General features: G+C 40.0%; 1 protein-coding gene across 1 annotated transcript in view; it reads right to left on the minus strand.

The window, feature by feature from the left end:
- Positions 1–17240, minus strand: part of adam19a (ADAM metallopeptidase domain 19a) — a 301810-nt gene that overhangs the window by 83477 nt on the left and 201093 nt on the right. The window lies entirely within an intron of this gene.

Raw genomic sequence — 17240 nt, forward strand, 5'->3', positions numbered from 1 at the left:
GAGTCACGCCGAGTCATGCTGAGACACGCCAAGACACGCCGAGACACAATGAGTCACGCCGAGTCATGCTGAGACACGCCGAGACACGCCGAGACACAATGAGTCACGCCGAGTCATGCTGAGACACGCTGAGACACAATGAGTCACGCCGAGTCATGCTGAGACACGCCAAGACACACCGAGACACAATGAGTCACGCCGAGTCATGCTGAGACACGCCAAGACACACCGAGACACAATGAGTCACGCCGAGTCATGCTGAAACACGCCAAGACACGCCGAGACACAATGAGTCACGCCGAGTCATGCTGAAACACGCCAAGACACGCCGAGACACAATGAGTCACGCCGAGTCATGCTGAGACACGCCAAGACACGCCGAGACACAATGAGTCACGCCGAGTCATGCTGAGACACACCAAGACACGCCAAGACACGCTGAGACACAATGAGTCATGCCGAGTCATGCTGAGACACGCCAAGACACGCCGAGACACAATGAGTCACGCCGAGTCATGCTGAAACACGCCAAGACACGCCGAGACACAATGAGTCACGCCGAGTCATGCTGAGACACGCCGAGACACGCCGAGACACAATGAGTCACGCCGAGTCATGCTGAGACACACCAAGACACGCCAAGACACGCTGAGACACAATGAGTCATGCCGAGTCACGCCGAGACACACCAAGACACGCCGAGACACAATGAGTCATGCCGAGTCACGCCGAGACACAATGAGTCATGCCGAGTCATGCTGAGACACACCAAGACACGCCGAGACACAATGAGTCACGCTGAGTCATGCTGAGACACACCAAGACATGCCGAGACACAATGAGTCATGCCGAGTCATGCTGAGACACACCAACACACGCCGAGACTAGCCGAGACACGCCGAGACACAATGAGTCACGCCGAGACACACTGAGACATAATGAGTCATGCCGAGACACGCCGAGACACGCAAAGACACGCTGGGTCACGCCGAGACACAATGAATCACGCTGAGACATGCCGAGACACAATGAGTCACGCTGAGTCATGCCGAGACACAATGAGTCACGCTGAGTCACGCCGAGTCACACCGAGTCACACCAAGTCACGCCGAGACACGCCGAGACACAATGAGTCACGCCGAGTCACACCGAGTCACACCAAGTCACGCCGAGACACGCCGAGACACGCCGAGACACAATGAGTCACGCCGAGTCATGCTGAGACACGCCGAGTCACACCAAGTCATGCCGAGACATGCCAAGTCATGCCAAGTCACACCAAGACACGTTGAGCAAGGCGAGCCCGGCCAAGCCGGGCCACGTTGAGTCACCACCAATCAGACGAGTGAATGATTTTTATTCCGCTGCCAGTTTGGATGAAAGCATCGTAAGCTAGACATAAAGTTTATAGATAAATAACTACAGGTAGATAATTCAGATGTTCCCATTTAATGATAATTCAGAAAATATCATGAAGAAAGAAAAGAAGAACGTTTCTTTTATATTTACCTTCAGATAAAGATTTACATCCTTTAGTTATTTACATCTTTTATCTTAAATTGACCTCATTATTATTAATGTATTTTATTTAACATATATGAATATTTATACTTTAATAAATCTATGTAACTGATGAAAATATCTATATTTTATGTTGATCTACTCATGTAAACATCTTTTTAAAGACGTAACTTTCTGACATTGTGTGTTATTTTAACATGTTCATCCTGTGGGACAGACTGCAGCGGATCACATCGTCTGATTTGTTTTAGTCGTAATAAAATATGTAAATAATGAATTTACTGGAAATCTGAATAAATAAACAATAAAACATAAGAAATGAACTTTGTTTCTGCGCTGCTGGATTTATGGCAAACTATAAAGTTAGGAGACATCTGTCTGCTTAAAGGATAAAAACTCCTGGGTCTGCGAGGTGGCAGGACAAAAAGGTGACATTTGTCACACCTGGGGGAGAAGACATCAGCCATCAAATGCCAAGACATCCCTGGACGAACACCTGCTGGTCCAGATGCACGGATGGAGGAGTGCGAGCGTGACGTCTCATTCAGCTCCTGGATGAATCACTGACCAGGCAGGAGACAGACCGGCAGCGTGATGGACATGAAAAGATTAAACCAATCTCCATCTGGTCCCAGGGGTCCCGTTGCATTATTCATGGAGGAGGAGCGTAATTATGTAATTCAGCTTTTTCACCTGTTTTACTGAAGACAATTTGCTGTGAGAGTAAAGACAGACTTTCAAACGGTTCTGTGACGTTCATTCAGCTGAGAAAGCTGCTCAGAAGTGTCATCAAGTCTTTTATTGTTTCACGTCGTTTCATCGGAAAGACACGAGGTCAGACGGTGTCGACAAAAAGATCTTTCCTGTGATGTAAACAAAAGCAAAAGCAGAGATCGCTGCTCCTCTGCAACTTCCAGAGACGCCATTAAAATAAAGATTATCAATAGACTTATTATAGATAAGCAGCAGAAGGAAAATCCTATTATTATGGAATTAACCCATTAAAGCCTGAATTTTTCTACCGTTTACAACAAAGAATGAATAGAAAAAATCTGTAAACAAAAAACAGACTGAAAAAAATACACTAAAATAGTTTAAAAACAATAAATAAAGATTAATGATTAATGAAAATAAATTGTTGAATAAATGCAAATAGAATCACTAGAAGGAATAGATATAAAAACAAAGGCCAAAAAAGTCATGAATTTTTCATGTTTAAAAGCCATCAGATGGTTTCTGATCCAGATTTACTTCAGTCTGAAAGGTTTAAATCAGATTCTCGTTGCAAGGTGGCGAAACGTCGGCAAACTGGAAGAAACAACAAAAGAAGTCTTTGTGTTGCTTTGTTTTGGTACAATATGCATCGCAGGGATGTTTAATGACCTTTAAAGAAAACAAAACAAAAATGAGGCTCAGGTGAGGACATGCTAGCTCAGTAATGCTAGCTCTGTAATGCTAGCTCAGTAATGGTAGCTCAGTCATGCTAGCTCTGTAATGCTAGCTCAGTAATGCTAGCTCAGTAATGCTAGCTCTGTAATGCTAGCTCAGTAATGCTAGCTCTGTAATGCTAGCTCTGTAATGGTAGCTCAGTCATGCTAGCTCGGTAATGCTAGCTCAGTAATGCTAGCTCTGTAATGCTAGCTTAGTAATGCTAGCTCAGTCATGCTAGCTCTGTAATGCTAGCTTAGTAATGGTAGCTCTGTAATGGTAGCTCAGTCATGCTAGCTCTGTAATGCTAGCTCAGTAATGCTAGCTCAGTCATGCTAGCTCAGTAATGCTAGCTCTGTAATGCTAGCACATCACCGACCTACCACTGTTACAACAGTCATTAGAGTTTTCCTGAGAGCACGAAGCCACGCAGCCGGGTCAAACCGCTGCGCTGCTACCAGAAGAAAAGCAGCCTGCCCTCGGTTTGCTGATCTGATATGTTGTAATGAGCCGGTGGAGCGACAAACAGCTGGACACTGAGCCAATACACAGATCCTTTTCTGCTTCTGATTAATAACAAGTTTTACATGACAGAAACCAGCAGGAGAGATGGGATAGAAGGAAACACTCATCCCAGACCGGGATGAGTTGTTGCCTCGTCATGACCTGGTCTGGATGGGTCCAGTGGTCTTCTGTGTGTGGGGCTGAACGACGGTTTGCAGGTGATTCACTGAGAATAAACGGCTGCAGGTGCGAACGTGCTGCAGACTCTGTTTAAACAGGTTTCCTGGTTTGCAGCAGGAGGAGTTTGGAGGGAAAACATGACGTACAGCAGAGAAATCTGAAGGACAAATAAACACTGCATGGAAGCAGATTCATGGAAAAGTTGACGCTGTGGGTGGAACGATGTGAACAGAGGACGAAGTAAAAAGACGTGGGAAGGTGAAGAATAAACCAGGTGGGGTGTAGGGTGGATGTTCTGTCACCTGAACAGAGAAAACATGATGAATACGACATATTTCTACTGAGGATTTCATAAACTGCCCGCCGTGTGAAAACTCCCCAGTTCACAGGAGAACAGAAGACTGCTTTTCAAAATAAAAGCATCGTTCACTGACCTGAGGTATTTTACATGTAAACAATCATTTGTTCCTGTAAGTCTCAGAAATAAACATGTTTGGTCTCAGTTCACGCCTGCAGAGTGGAAACCTGATAACATCCGACGACACGTTGAGGACGTGGACAGCACATCTGGAGGATCCAGCTGTGTGTATTACACACACACACACACACACTATCTGCACGTCCTTCTGAGAGGTGTTAAACCAGCCGTTCCAATCAGCAGCATTGATCTCAGGTCTGATGGATCACATTGCAGCTGTTTTATTTACAGTTTCTCCTCCAAACACGCAGAACAGCGTGAATATTGCGTATTCATTGTGGCAGACGTACGAACTGGATGCACGTGCACGTTTACGTACACACAGATCCGGACCTTACTGATCAAGAATCACTGGAGCTGCCCAAAGTGGCCTGCAGGTTCTCCATGTGTCCCTGCTCCAACATACCTGGTTAAATGGATCCAACAGCCGATGAAATTCCACACAATGACTGATTAGTTTGAGTCAGGTGTGTTGGAGCAGGGCTACATGGAAAACCTGCAGGATTGTGGCTTTCGGGAACCGGAACTGGATCTTAAAGATCTCAGAGTTTCAGATGTTTCCAGACCTTCACGGCCGATTCCGAGAGGTTCTACAGTAGAACGGGAGCAGAACCTTCAGCTATCAGACCCTCTCTGTGGGACCAGAACCAGAACCAGGACCAGGACCAGGACCAGAACCAGGACCAGAACCAGAACCAGAACCAGGACCAGTAACATGCCAGCGAGTTTCCAGTCCTCCCAGTTGTGATCCAGGAGGAGCAGCATCTGAAGCTTCTGGAGGACCTCCAGCGTGAGAAGAGCTTTCACCGGACGGAGAGCGGAGAGGAAGTCATCAGCCGGCCGTGAAAAGACGCTGCAGAAGGAGAGGAAGTGAGAGCTGCAATCTTTCACGCCTGCCACGATGGCGAGCAGCTTCTCCGCTCGCGGTGACGGAACACCAGCCTCATTTCTCTGAAAGGAAGTCACACCCAGGATGAGGCGAAGCGCAGGCTCCAGCTGAAGGTGCCGCATGACTCACTTCTGACCCGAAACAGCAACGTATTGACTGAAATATTTACCTCCTGCTTCCTGTTGCTAGGCAACAACCAGGCTTTAGGCAGGAAAAACCTGATGAGCTTAACAGATAAAAGGTCAAAGGGCAGACTGTACAACATGGAAGCTCACCCTGAAGATGCCGACAGCTCCAGATGTTCACTGAAACACCAAAGTTAAAGTGGTTTTAATTTCATTTTTTAAATCAGTTTTAATTTTTTTCCTTCAGTCTGAACGTCTGATTTCCCGTCTGCCAGTGAACGCACCACCTGCAGAGGCGGTGGTGCGTTCAGGTCCTTGGAAACAGAACAACAACGTTTCTGCTAAAAACTGAAACAGGACAGGAGATCTGACACATCTGGACTGATGCGGGTCATGTGATGGACTGGTTTTCACTCGATCAGAAAGACCTGGACTGGGAGGTTGACTCAAGACTTTATTTACCCCCCCTGGGGGCCTCCGGCCCCTCAGAGGGACCACTCGCTTGTGACTAAAGAAGAACCTGAAGTTCAGCGTGTCACTGTCCTGAGTTTCCATCAGGAAGGCGGGGTTAAGATCTTCGGACTGGACTTCTCTGGTTCTGGTTCCTGGTCTTAGTGAGGACTTCTCAGGTCCAGGTTTCTGGTCTTAATGAGGACTTCTCAGGTCCAGGTTTCTGGTCTTAGTGAGGACTTCTCAGGTCCAGGTTTCTGGTCTTAGTGAGGACTTCTCAGGTCCAGGTTTCTGGTCTTAGTGAGGACTTCTCAGGTCCAGGTTTCTGGTCTTAATGAGGACTTCTCAGGTCCAGGTTTCTGGTCTTAATGAGGACTTCTCAGGTCCAGGTTTCTGGTCTTAGTGAGGACTTCTCAGGTCCAGGTTTCTGGTCTTAGTGAGGACTTCTCAGGTCCAGGTTTCTGGTCTTAGTGAGGACTTCTCAGGTCCAGGTTTCTGGTCTTAGTGAGGACTTCTCAGGTCCAGGTTTCTGGTCTTAATGAGGACTTCTCAGGTCCAGGTTTCTGGTCTTAGTGAGGACTTCTCAGGTCCAGGTTTCTGGTCTTAGTGAGGACTTCTCAGGTCCAGGTTTCTGGTCTTAGTGAGGACTTCTCAGGTCCAGGTTTCTGGTCTTAGTGAGGACTTCTCAGGTCCAGGTTTCTGGTCTTAGTGAGGACTTCTCAGGTCCAGGTTTCTGGTCTTAGTGAGGACTTCTCAGGTCCAGGTTTCTGGTCTTAGTGAGGACTTCTCAGGTCCAGGTTTCTGGTCTTAGTGAGGACTTCTCAGGTCCAGGTTTCTGGTCTTAGTGAGGACTTCTCAGGTCCAGGTTTCTGGTCTTAATGAGGACTTCTCAGGTCCAGGTTTCTGGTCTTAATGAGGACTTCTCAGGTCCAGGTTTCTGGTCTTAGTGAGGACTTCTCAGGTCCAGGTTTCTGGTCTTAGTGAGGACTTCTCAGGTCCAGGTTTCTGGTCTTAGTGAGGACTTCTCAGGTCCAGGTTTCTGGTCTTAGTGAGGACTTCTCAGGTCCAGGTTTCGGGTCTTAATGAGGACTTCTCAGGTCCAGGTTTCTGGTCTTAATGAGGACTTCTCAGGTCCAGGTTTCTGGTCTTAGTCAGGACTTCTCAGGTCCAGGTTTCTGGTCTTAATGAGGACTTCTCTGGTTCTTGTTCCTGGTCTTAATGAGGACTTTTCTGGTTCTTGTTCCTGGTCTTAGTGAGGACTTCTCTGGTTCTTGTTCCTGGTCTTAATGAGGACTTTTCTGGTTCTTGTTCCTGGTCTTAGTGAGGACTTCTCTGGTTCTGGTTCCTGGTCTTAGTGAGGACTTCTCTGGTTCTGGTTCCTGGTCTTAATGAGGACTTCTCTGGTTCTGGTTCCTGGTCTTAGTGAGGACTTCTCTGGTTCTGGTTCCTGGTCTTAGTGAGGACTTTTCTGGTTCTTGTTCCTGGTCTTAGTGAGGACTTCTCTGGTCCAGGTTCCTGGTCTTAATGAGGACTGGACCAGCTGCAGCGGTCTGAGACCTGGAACGACCAGGTTCCAGTAGTCTGGAGAGAACTGCAGAAATCCTGCTGAGTCATCGGTCCTTTAATCCTCCAGATGTTCTTTCGGTGATAAAAGTAACATCTGTGTTAATGTGATGCTGAAGTCCAGATCCTAGACTGGACTAGCTTTGTCATTAGTTTTAAACGGAACCGTCTGAATATGATTTTTAATCTTTCTTCTATTATTTCAGTTTTATTTTCATGTAACTGAAGGAAATTCTGGAACACCCAACCGTTAATCTGATCAATGAATCTGATCAGTTGGATCTGACTGTGTGTGTCATCACTATAGATGTTGAACAGCAGGGACCCCAACATGGAGCCTTGCGGACCTTCACAGGTTTCCTTTTACAGTCTACTGTGTCGACCATAACGTCTTATTATATGATAGTCCAGTTATAGACCTATCATAGTCCAGTTATAGACCTATTATAGTCCAGTAATAGTCCAGTTATAGACGTATTATAGTCCAGTAATAGTCCAGTTATAGACCTATTATAGTCCAGTTAAAAACCTGTTTTGGTTAAGTTATAGTCCAGTTATACACCTATTTTAGTCCAGTTAAAGACCTATTATAGTCCAGTTATAGACCTATTATAGTCCAGTTATAGACCTATTTTAGTCCAGCTATAGACCTATTATAGTCCAGTTATAGACCTATTATAGTCCAGTTATAGACCTATTTTGGCCCACTTATAGATCTAATATAGTCCAGTGATAGACCTATTTTAGTCCAGTTATAGACCTATTTTAGTCCAGTTATAGACCTATTATAGTCCATTTATAGACCTATTTTAGTCCAGTTATAGACCGATTATAGTCCAGTTCTTGTGTATTTATAACAGAATCCATCATGTGATCCACATGAGTCCAGTTTATGGAAACCAGTTCATAAACCGGTCCAGTAAGGAAAACCAGAACCACCCATTCATCCAGTTATAGTCCAGTTATAGACCTATTATAGTCCAGTTTTAGACCTATTATAGTCCAGTTATAGACCTATTATAGTCCAGTTAGAAACCTGTTTAAGTTCAGTTATAGTCCAGTTATAGACCTATTATAGTACAGTTATAGACCTATTTTAGTCCAGTTATAGACCTATTTTAGTCCAGTTACAGACCTATTATAGTCCAGTTCTCATGTATTTATAACAGAATCCATCATGTGATCCATATGAGTCCAGTTTATGGAAACCAGTTCATAGATAATTCCTGTTAATGGAAACCTCCAACAGAACCCGGTCCAGTAAGGAAAACCAGAACCACCCATGCATCCAGTTATAGTCCAGTTATAGCCCTATTATAGTCCAGTTATAGACCTATTTTAGTCCAGTTATAGACCTATTATAGTCCAGTTATCGACCTATTATAGTCCAGCTATAGACCTATTATAGTCCAGTTATAGACCTATTATAGTCCAGTTATAGACCTCTTATAGTCCAGTTATAGACCTCTTATAGTCCAGTTATAGACCTGTTTTAGTCCAGTTATAGAACTATTTTAGTCCAGTTACAGACCCATTATAGTCCAGTTATAGACCTATTATAGTTCAGTAATAGTCCAGTTATAGACCTATTATAGTCCAGTTAGAAACCTGTTTTAGTTCAGTTATAGTCCAGTTATAGACCTATTATATTTCAGTTATAGACCTATTTTAGTCCAGTTATAGACCTATTTTAGTCCAGTTACAGACCTATTATAGTCCAGTTCTCATGTATTTATAACAGAATCCATCATGTGATCCATATGAGTCCAGTTTATGGAAACCAGTTCATAGATAATTCCTGTTAATGGAAACCTCCAACAGAACCCGGTCCAGTAAGGAAAACCAGAACCACCCATGCATCCAGTTATAGTCCAGTTATAGACCTATTATAGTTCAGTTAGATACCTGTTTTAGTTCAGTTATAGTCCAGTTATAGACCTATTTTAGTCCAGTTATAGACCTATTATAGTCCAGTTGTAGACCTATTATAGTCCAGTTATAGACCTATTATAGTCCAGTTATAGTCCTATTATAGTCCAGTTATAGTCCTATTTTAGTCCAGCTATAGACCTATTAAAGTCCAGTTATAGACCTATTATAGTCCAGTTATAGACCTATTATAGTCCAGTTATAGACCTATTATAGTCCAGTTATAGACCTATTTTAGTCCAGTTACAGGCCTATTATAGTCCAGTTATAGACCTATTTTAGTCCAGTTATAGACCTATTTTAGTCCAGATATAGACCTATTTTAGTCCAGTTATGAACCTATTTTAGTCCAGTTTTAGAGCTATTATAGTCCAGTCATAGCCCAAATCTCCTGTATTTATAACAGAATCCATCATGTGATCCACATGAGTCCAGTTTATGGAAACTAGTTCATACATAATTCCTGTTAATGGAAACCTCCAACAGAACCCGGTCCAGTAAAGAAAACCAGAACCACCCATGCATCCAGTTATAGTCCAGTTATAGCCCTATTATAGTCCAGTTATAGACCTATTTTAGTCCAGTTACAGACCTATTATAGTCCAGTTATAGTCCAGTTATCGACCTATTATAGTCCAGCTATAGACCTATTATAGTCCAGTTATAGACCTATTATAGTCCAGTTATAGACCTCTTATAGTCCAGTTATAGACCTGTTTTAGTCCAGTTATAGAACTATTTTAGTCCAGTTACAGCCCCATTATAGTCCAGTTATAGACCTATTATAGTTCAGTAATAGTCCAGTTATAGACCTATTATAGTCCAGTTAGAAACCTGTTTTAGTTCAGTTATAGTCCAGTTATAGACCTATTATATTTCAGTTATAGACCTATTTTAGTCCAGTTACAGACCTATTATAGTCCAGTTCTCATGTATTTATAACAGAATCCATCATGTGATCCATATGAGTCCAGTTTATGGAAACCAGTTCATAGATAATTCCTGTTAATGGAAACCTCCAACAGAACTTGGTCCAGTAAGGAAAACCAGAACCACCCATGCATCCAGTTATAGTCCAGTCATAGTCCTATTATAGTCCAGTTTTAGACCTATTATAGTCCAGTTATAGACCTATTTTAGTCCAGTTTTCGACCTATTATTGTCCAGTTATCAACCTATTTTAGTTCCGCTATAGACCTATTATAGTCCAGTTATAGACCTATTATAGTCCAGTTATAGATCTATTATAGTCCAGTTATAGACCTCTTATAGTACAGTTATAGACCTGTTTTAGTCCAGTTATAGACCTATTTTAGTCCAGTTACAGACCTATTATAGTCCAGTTATAGTCCAGTTATAGACCTATTATAGTCCAGTTATAGACCTATTATAGTTCAGTTAGATACCTGTTTTAGTTCAGTTATAGTTCAGTTATAGACCTATTTTAGTCCAGTTATAGACCTATTATAGTCCAGTTATAGTCCTATTTTAGTCCAGCTATAGACCTATTATAGTCCAGTTATAGACCTATTAAAGTCCAGTTATAGACCTATTATAGTCCAGTTATAGACCTATTATAGTCCAGTTATAGACCTATTTTAGTCCAGTTATAGACCTATTATAGTCCAGTTATAGACCTATTATAGTCCAGTTATAGTCCTATTATAGTCCTATTTTAGTCCAGCTATAGACCTATTATAGTCCAGATATAGACCTATTAAAGTCCAGTTATAGACCTATTATAGTCCAGTTATAGACCTATTATAGTCCAGTTATAGACCTATTATAGTCCAGTTATAGACCTATTTTAGTCCAGTTACAGGCCTATTATAGTCCAGTTATAGACCTATTTTAGTCCAGTTATAGACCTATTTTAGTCCAGATATAGACCTATTTTAGTCCAGTTATGAACCTATTTTAGTCCAGTTTTAGAGCTATTATAGTCCAGTCATAGCCCAAATCTCCTGTATTTATAACAGAATCCATCATGTGATCCACATGAGTCCAGTTTATGGAAACTAGTTCATACATAATTCCTGTTAATGGAAACCTCCAACAGAACCCGGTCCAGTAAAGAAAACCAGAACCACCCATGCATCCAGTTATAGTCCAGTTATAGCCCTATTATAGTCCAGTTATAGACCTATTTTAGTCCAGTTACAGACCTATTATAGTCCAGTTATAGTCCAGTTATCGACCTATTATAGTCCAGCTATAGACCTATTATAGTCCAGTTATAGACCTATTATAGTCCAGTTATAGACCTCTTATAGTCCAGTTATAGACCTGTTTTAGTCCAGTTATAGAACTATTTTAGTCCAGTTACAGCCCCATTATAGTCCAGTTATAGACCTATTATAGTTCAGTAATAGTCCAGTTATAGACCTATTATAGTCCAGTTAGAAACCTGTTTTAGTTCAGTTATAGTCCAGTTATAGACCTATTATATTTCAGTTATAGACCTATTTTAGTCCAGTTACAGACCTATTATAGTCCAGTTCTCATGTATTTATAACAGAATCCATCATGTGATCCATATGAGTCCAGTTTATGGAAACCAGTTCATAGATAATTCCTGTTAATGGAAACCTCCAACAGAACCCGGTCCAGTAAGGAAAACCAGAACCACCCATGCATCCAGTTATAGTCCAGTCATAGTCCTATTATAGTCCAGTTATAGACCTATTATAGTCCAGTTATAGACCTATTTTAGTCCAGTTTTCGACCTATTATTGTCCAGTTATCAACCTATTTTAGTTCCGCTATAGACCTATTATAGTCCAGTTATAGACCTATTATAGTCCAGTTATAGATCTATTATAGTCCAGTTATAGACCTCTTATAGTACAGTTATAGACCTGTTTTAGTCCAGTTATAGACCTATTTTAGTCCAGTTACAGACCTATTATAGTCCAGTTATAGTCCAGTTATAGACCTATTATAGTCCAGTTATAGACCTATTATAGTTCAGTTAGATACCTGTTTTAGTTCAGTTATAGTTCAGTTATAGACCTATTTTAGTCCAGTTATAGACCTATTATAGTCCAGTTATAGTCCTATTTTAGTCCAGGTATAGACCTATTTTAGTCCAGCTATAGACCTATTAAAGTCCAGTTATAGACCTATTATAGTCCAGTTATAGACCTATTATAGTCCAGTTATAGACCTATTATAGTCCAGTTATAGACCTATTTTAGTCCAGTTATAGACCTATTATAGTCCAGTTATAGACCTATTTTAGTCCAGATATAGACCTATTTTAGTCCAGTTATAGACCTATTTTAGTCCAGTTTTAGAGCTATTATAGTCCAGTCATAGCCCAAATCTCCTGTATTTATAACAGAATCCATCATGTGATCCACATGAGTCCAGTTTATGGAAACCAGTTCATACATAATTCCTGTTAATGGAAACCTCCAACAGAACCCGGTCCAGTAAAGAAAACCAGAACCACCCATGCATCCAGTTATAGTCCAGTTATAGACCTATTATAGTCCAGTTATAAACCTATTATAATCCAGTTATATATATTATAGTCCAGTAATAGTCCAGTTATAGACCTATTATAGTTCAGTTAGATACCTGTTTAAGTTCAGTTATAGTCCAGTTATAGACCTGTTTTAGTCCAGTTACAGACCTATTATAGTCCAGTTATAGTCCTATTTTAGTCCAGCTATAGACCTATTATAGTTCAGTTATAGACCTATTATAGTCCAGTTATAGACCTATTATAGTCCAGTTATAGACCTCTTATAGTCCAGTTTTATACCTATTTTAGTCCAGTCATAGTCCAGTTCTCCTGTATTTATAACAGAATCCATCATGTGATCCACATGAGTCCAGTTTATGGAAACTAGTTCATACATAATTCCTGTTAATGGAAACCTCCAACAGAACCCGGTCCAGTAAGGAAAACCAGAACCACCCATACATCCAGTTATAGTCCGGTTATAGACCTATTATAGTCCAGTTATAGACCTATTATAGTCCAGTTATAGACCTATTTTGGCCCACTTATAGATCTAATATAGTCCAGTGATAGACCTATTTTAGTCCAGTTATAGACCTATTTTAGTCCAGTTATAGACCTATTTTAGTCCATTTATAGACGTATTTTAGTCCAGTTATAGACCGATTATAATCCAGTTCTCCTGTATTTATAACAGAATCCATCATGTGATCCACATGAGTCCAGTTTATGGAAACCAGTTCATAAATCGGTCCAGTAAGGAAAACCAGAAGCACCCATACATCCAGTTATAGTCCAGTTATAGACCTATTATAGTCCAGTTATAGACCTATTTTAGTCCAGTTATCGACCTATTTTAGTTCCGCTATAGACCTATTATAGTCCAGTTATAGACCTATTATAGTCCAGTTATAGATCTATTATAGTCCAGTTATAGACCTCTTATAGTACAGTTATAGACCTGTTTTAGTCCAGTTATAGACCTATTTTAGTCCAGTTACAGACCTATTATAGTCCAGTTATAGTCCAGTTATAGACCTATTATAGTTCAGTTAGATACCTGTTTTAGTTCAGTTATAGTTCAGTTATAGTCCTATTTTAGTCCAGCTATAGACCTATTATAGTCCAGTTATAGACCTATTAAAGTCCAGTTATAGACCTATTATAGTCCAGTTTTAGACCTATTATAGTCCAGTTATAGACCTATTCTAGTCCAGTTATAGACCTATTATAGTCCAGTTAGAAACCTGTTTAAGTTCAGTTATAGTCCAGTTATAGACCTATTATAGTACAGTTACAGGCCTATTATAGTCCAGTTATAGACCTATTTTAGTCCAGATATAGACCTATTTTAGTCCAGTTATAGACCTATTTTAGTCCAGTTTTAGAGCTATTATAGTGCAGTCATAGCCCAAATCTCCTGTATTTATAACAGAATCCATCATGTGATCCACATGAGTCCAGTTTATGGAAACCAGTTCATACATAATTCCTGTTAATGGAAACCTCCAACAGAACCCGGTCCAGTGAAGAAAACCAGAACCACCCATGCATCCAGTTATAGTCCAGTTATAGACCTATTATAGTCCAGTTATAAACCTATTATAATCCAGTTATATATATTATAGTCCAGTAATAGTCCAGTTATAGACCTATTATAGTTCAGTTAGATACCTGTTTAAGTTCAGTTATAGTCCAGTTATAGACCTGTTTTAGTCCAGTTACAGACCTATTATAGTCCAGTTATAGTCCTATTTTAGTCCAGCTATAGACCTATTATAGTCCAGTTATAGACCTATTATAGTCCAGTTATAGACCTATTATAGTCCAGTTATAGACCTCTTATAGTCCAGTTTTATACCTATTTTAGTCCAGTCATAGTCCAGTTCTCCTGTATTTATAACAGAATCCATCATGTGATCCACATGAGTCCAGTTTATGGAAACTAGTTCATACATAATTCCTGTTAATGGAAACCTCCAACAGAACCCGGTCCAGTAAGGAAAACCAGAACCACCCATGCATCCAGTTATAGTCCAGTTATAGCCCTATTATAGTCCAGTTATAGACCTATTTTAGTCCAGTTAGACCTATTATAGTCCAGTTAGACCTATTATAGTCCAGTTATAGACCTCTTATAGTTCAGTTATAGACCTGTTTTAGTCCAGTTATAGAACTATTTTAGTCCAGTTACAGACCCATTATAGTCCAGTTATAGACCTATTATAGTTCAGTAAAAGTCCAGTTATAGACCTATTATAGTCCAGTTAGAAACCTGTTTTAGTTCAGTTATAGTCCAGTTATAGACCTATTATATTTCAGTTATAGACCTCTTATAGTCCAGTTATAGACCTATTTTAGTCCAGTTACAGACCTATTATAGTCCAGTTCTCATGTATTTATAACAGAATCCATCATGTGATCCATATGAGTCCAGTTTATGGAAACCAGTTCATAGAATATTCCTGTTAATGGAAACCTCCAACAGAACCCGGTCCAGTAAGGAAAACCAGAACCACCCATGCACCCAGTTATAGTCCAGTTATAGACCTATTTTAGTCCAGCTAGATACCTGTTTTAGTTCAGTTATAGTCCAGTCATAGTCCTATTATAGTCCAGTTATAGACCTATTATAGTCCAGTTATAGACCTATTATAGTCCAGTTATAGACCTATTATTGTCCAGTTATCGACCTATTTTAGTTCAGCTATAGACCTATTTTAGTCCAGTTATAGACCTATTATAGTCCAGTTATAGATCTATTATAGTCCAGTTATAGACCTCTTATAGTACAGTTATAGACCTGTTTTAGTCCAGTTATAGACCTATTTTAGTCCAGTTACAGACCTATTATAGTCCAGTTATAGACCTATTATAGTCCAGTTAGATACCTATTTTAGTCCAGTTATAGACCTATTTTAGTCCAGTTATAGTCCAGTTACAGACCTATTATAGTCCAGTTATAGTCCTATTTTAGTCCAGCTATAGACCTATTATAGTCCAGTTATAGATCTATTTGAGTCCAGTTTTAGACCTATTATAGTCCAGTTATAGACCTTTTATAGTCCAGTTATAGACCTCTTATAGTCCAGTTATAGACCTCTTATAGTCCAGTTTTATACCTATTTTAGTCCAGTCATAGTCCAGTTCTCCTGTATTTATAACAGAATCCATCATGTGATCCACATGAGTCCAGTTTATGGAAACTAGTTCATACATAATTCCTGTTAATGGAAACCTCCAACAGAACCCGGTCCAGTAAAGAAAACCAGAACCACCCATGCATCCAGTTATAGTCCAGTTATAGCCCTATTATAGTCCAGTTATAGACCTATTTTAGTCCAGTTATGAACCTATTTTAGTCCAGTTTTAGAGCTATTATAGTCCAGTCATAGCCCAAATCTCCTGTATTTATAACAGAATCCATCATGTGATCCACATGAGTCCAGTTTATGGAAACTAGTTCATACATAATTCCTGTTAATGGAAACCTCCAACAGAACCCGGTCCAGTAAAGAAAACCAGAACCACCCATGCATCCAGTTATAGTCCAGTTATAGCCCTATTATAGTCCAGTTATAGACCTATTTTAGTCCAGTTACAGACCTATTATAGTCCAGTTATAGTCCAGTTATCGACCTATTATAGTCCAGCTATAGACCTATTATAGTCCAGTTATAGACCTATTATAGTCCAGTTATAGACCTCTTATAGTCCAGTTATAGACCTGTTTTAGTCCAGTTATAGAACTATTTTAGTCCAGTTACAGCCCCATTATAGTCCAGTTATAGACCTATTATAGTTCAGTAATAGTCCAGTTATAGACCTATTATAGTCCAGTTAGAAACCTGTTTTAGTTCAGTTATAGTCCAGTTATAGACCTATTATATTTCAGTTATAGACCTATTTTAGTCCAGTTACAGACCTATTATAGTCCAGTTCTCATGTATTTATAACAGAATCCATCATGTGATCCATATGAGTCCAGTTTATGGAAACCAGTTCATAGATAATTCCTGTTAATGGAAACCTCCAACAGAACTTGGTCCAGTAAGGAAAACCAGAACCACCCATGCATCCAGTTATAGTCCAGTCATAGTCCTATTATAGTCCAGTTTTAGACCTATTATAGTCCAGTTATAGACCTATTTTAGTCCAGTTTTCGACCTATTATTGTCCAGTTATCAACCTATTTTAGTTCCGCTATAGACCTATTATAGTCCAGTTATAGACCTATTATAGTCCAGTTATAGATCTATTATAGTCCAGTTATAGACCTCTTATAGTACAGTTATAGACCTGTTTTAGTCCAGTTATAGACCTATTTTAGTCCAGTTACAGACCTATTATAGTCCAGTTATAGTCCAGTTATAGACCTATTATAGTCCAGTTATAGACCTATTATAGTTCAGTTAGATACCTGTTTTAGTTCAGTTATAGTTCAGTTATAGACCTATTTTAGTCCAGTTATAGACCTATTATAGTCCAGTTATAGTCCTATTTTAGTCCAGCTATAGACCTATTATAGTCCAGTTATAGACCTATTAAAGTCCAGTTATAGACCTATTATAGTCCAGTTATAGACCTATTATAGTCCAGTTATAGACCTATTTTAGTCCAGTTATAGACCTATTATAGTCCAGTTATAGACCTATTATAGTCCAGTTATAGTCCTATTATAGTCCTATTTTAGTCCAGCTATAG

This window comes from Telmatherina bonti, assembly GCF_933228915.1.
Source record: "Telmatherina bonti genome assembly, chromosome: 18".
Lineage (NCBI taxonomy): Eukaryota > Metazoa > Chordata > Actinopteri > Atheriniformes > Telmatherinidae > Telmatherina > Telmatherina bonti.